The following is a 3,919-nucleotide window of genomic DNA, read 5'->3' on the forward strand; positions in this document are numbered from 1 at the left end:
AGCTGGATTTGTCATAAGCATTTAGGGAAAAGCATTGCCACATATGGAAACCAGTATCTTTGACTTCACGTTATATTGTTATCTCTGAAGATTGGGCATCTTCAATAAGAGATATATGTTTTTCTCCATTGTAATGGGCACAGTGGAACATTTGGTAGGTAGTCGTTGAGCAAAGCTTAGTCATAGATAGTTATTCTGTCACACAATCTGTTTGATCTGTTTCACCTGCCTTGTCCTTGTCTCCACCCTCCACCAGGTATCTCCTATTTCCCCCATTGTACCTTGTGTATTTATTCCTGTGTTTTCTGTTTGTCTGTTGCCAGTTCATCTTGTTTTGTCAGGTCTTACCAGCATGTTTCCCATTTTCTCCAGTTTTCTAGTCTTCCTGGTTAAGACCTGCCTGCCTGCCGTTGTGTCCCTTTTTGACTCTGCCTTGGACTACGAACCTATGCCTGCCCCTTTTGTTATATGAAATATTCTGAGAACCGAACCATCCGCCTCATGTGTCTGCATCTGGGTCATATCCTGAGTCGTGATACATTGAGCAAAGCCAAGTCATACATACAGTCATTGAGCAAAGCCAAGTCAGCCCATGGACTATAGTTTAAAAAAAAATAGTTTTCCACAATTGTTTACACACGTTTTGTGCTGCCAACCTGTTAGACGGTAACAGATTATTTTATTACGGTGGTTAAAATGGCTTTTCATTGTGTTCCATGGTGTTTATCGCACCCTAGTGGAGCTTTCTGGTACTTAGAAAGACTACGTAAACAGGAAGTAGAGTAGAGTAGTCGTTCACCCAGAGAAGCAGCTAAAGCTAGTGATGATAATCTTGTAATTGATAGAATTGCTTACTTAATGTTAGTTGGTTGCATTCACTCACACAAATTGCCTTGCCTTTCATGTATGCCGTCAGCTGCATTAGTTTGCTCAAGCGTCATGTAAGCGAATTGTAAAACGTACAATACTGTAGTTTTGTTACTGTTTCTAGTGTAATGTGCTTTGTTATTGTACAGAGGTGTTTGCACATTATTAGTGTAATGAAAGGAGTTGGCTAGTTGCTGCTCATATGGTAATTGGCTCTGGTTTGGTATAATGCCAGATACATGGGACCTTGGCACGTGCTTTGTATTTATGCCACTTCAACTTGAAATGTATAATGTACAGCTACAGTATGTCGATAGGAATTGAATACTAAAGTATATTCTTTTCTGTATTTTGCATTTTCACAACATAAACCTTTTCAATATATTCATTCAATTAAAGTCGAGCCTTGGGAGTTTTATTGAAGACTTAGTTATCTATCTGTCTAGTTTTGCATGGGAACGCAATTCCAGGGCAGAATACGTTTGCTGATTGTTTGGGCCATTTCCCCAAAACTCTAAACACAAAACCACAAACACAAATAGCAAAACTCCAAATCTCTAGCTAAAGCAAACACTTAATTCAAAACTGTTTTCTCTCTTTCCAAAATGTTTTGTTGCATCAAAATGACACACATATGCGTCATATGAATAGAGATGTCTACCAACCAACAACACACTGATGTGATCAAAACACTACTATGAATATCCCATCAGTAGGTTTATGCCATTTAAAGTGTTACACTGTAGCCAGTTGTAGAAGATTGTTACAGTATTCCTACTCAAATATACATAAATAAACACACACATGCAATACAGTAACAAAAACATTAAGACCAGGAAAAAGTGTACACACACAATGAAGTCTGCTGCCTGGGTTGTCAGATAGACACACAAACTTAATTAATTTGTTGTATTGTATTTATTATGGATCCCCATTAGCTGCTGCCAAGGCAGCAGCTACTCTTCTTCGGGTCCAGCAAAATTAAGGCAGTTATACAATTTTAAAAACATTACAATACATTCACAACATATTAAGTGTGCCCTCAGGCCTCTACTCTACTACCACATATTTACAACACAAAATACATGTGTACGTGTGTGTACAGTGCGCATGTTATCGTGTGCATGCATGTATCTCTTCACAGTCCCCGCTGTTCCATAAGATGTTTTTTTAATCAAATTTTTCTGCTTGCATCAGTTACCTGATGTGGAATAGAGTTCCATGTAGTCATGGCTCTATGTACTACTGTGCACCTCCCATAGTCTGTTCTGTTTAGGTTAGTGTGTAGTCAAGGCTTTGTCATTCAAATTATATTGTGCCTATTTTTCAAACTGTTCGGTGGGTGACAAGTAACCGTCTTTCCACCAAGCTGTTCCAGGCCTGGAGTGGCACACTGGAGCTTCCAGAGGCTTGTAGACCTGAAGCAGTGTAATGTGGTCCAGGTAATTATCAAACACACGTATACCCACTCACTCTGTTTTGTTGTATAATTATTTTAACTTAAGAAAATTGTTCCTCCCTCTTTTACATCAGACACCCCTATTAGCTCAACCACAGTCTTCACAGCTGCAGTCGTCTGCCCTGCACCTGCTACACCGGCCACGACAGGTGATACAGGTAATTATCACATGCATGTATACACACATGCACACTCTCCCTCACTTGGGGCTCTATTCAATCACATCTGCTTTAGCCGACATCCACGTAGCGGTTGTTTGAGCGGTGTCTGAGGTGGAACTGCGTTAGGAGCTGTCAAATCCACAAGCGACTGCTGGCATTATACCTAAATAGGAAATTGCCATTGGCTGCACGGAGTCCCATTAACAGAAATTTCACGCAGCCCTGTTTACAAGTTAGAACACTGGAATTTGATATGTAATCTACACCTCGTTTAGGCTGATAGAAATCCTCATTATTTCGTTGAATGATTTTGAGCGTCATTATTTCTATAACCTACACTTTCTCCTTCTGAACTTGTAACGCGAGTAGGACGGGTGTAGTTTTGGGACAATGATCAAGAGCTGCTGCTTACTAATTTGACAGATCCAACGCAGTTATACCTCAGAAACGGCCAAAACATTAGCTATGTGGGTGTCGGCTATCGCCGGTTAACGCTTGATCTGATTGAATCTAGGTTCCTATTCAGTCTATTTAGCTGTATGATTATTGTCAGTTAAGAAAATTGTGCCTCTCTCTTTTAGATCTGCCACCCCCAGCAGTTCAGCTGCAGTCACAGCAGTCCTCTGCTGTGGTATTTAATTTACCGGCTGCACCAGTTCCTACTACACTGGCCGTGAAGGGAGAAACGTTTTCTGGATTCCCAGATGGATACAGGTAATTCAGAATTCTATTGCATATGCTCACTCACACCAACAGATGTACACACAGACATATTGTTGATCTGTACACTTACTGTCACTTTGTGCCTCTCTCTTTCAGATCTGCCATGCCCTCCACCACTGGCTGACAGTATATAAATAAAACACAACATTCACACACATTATCCACAATGTAAATAAGTTGTAATTACTTGTTTATTTTATGTATGCTCCATTTTTTATTTGAGGATTGTGTGCAATAAAGTACATTCACAGTTAAAGCAACAGTTTGGTTTATTGGATATTTCTCTGATTAAAATTGATGACCAAAAGGAAGTCTGCAGACCTGCAACCCTCTGGACGTGTGTGCAGGTTTTGTCATCTGGAGCTGAGATGGGGAGGGAGGGGAGGAAGAGTGCAGTTTAAAGGTTTATCATTAATAACTGACACAATTCTATAATGAATACATATCAGAATAATAATCCATAATAGTGACCAATAGTTACTGTATTATGATTGCTTAGTGTTTAATTTACTCAACAAGTAGTGCCCCAAGGAGGGATTGAACCGTGTCTCAAAAGCAGCAGAAAAGGTCAACAAAATTTCCATTACGGCTATATACGACTGGCCCTCGCGTGGACACAGTGTGTAGCGATGCTGAAAGAGACTCAACAGAAGGCCATCCAGGACCTCCTCAACACCGTTTAAGAAGCCTTATCCCCTTACTTTGTTTT

At 40.2% G+C, this 3,919-nt stretch overlaps 1 long non-coding RNA gene across 1 annotated transcript; it reads left to right on the forward strand.

Moving 5' to 3' along the window:
* Positions 1-2,348: 2,348 nt before the first annotated feature.
* Positions 2,349-3,454, forward strand: LOC120033365. The gene is made up of 3 exons (XR_005473947.1): positions 2,349-2,484; positions 3,069-3,201; positions 3,307-3,454. It is a non-coding gene; the product is annotated as an uncharacterized LOC120033365 (long non-coding RNA).
* The last annotated feature ends 465 nt before the right edge of the window (positions 3,455-3,919 follow it).

Source organism: Salvelinus namaycush, chromosome 40 (assembly GCF_016432855.1).
Source record: "Salvelinus namaycush isolate Seneca chromosome 40, SaNama_1.0, whole genome shotgun sequence".
NCBI lineage: Eukaryota > Metazoa > Chordata > Actinopteri > Salmoniformes > Salmonidae > Salvelinus > Salvelinus namaycush.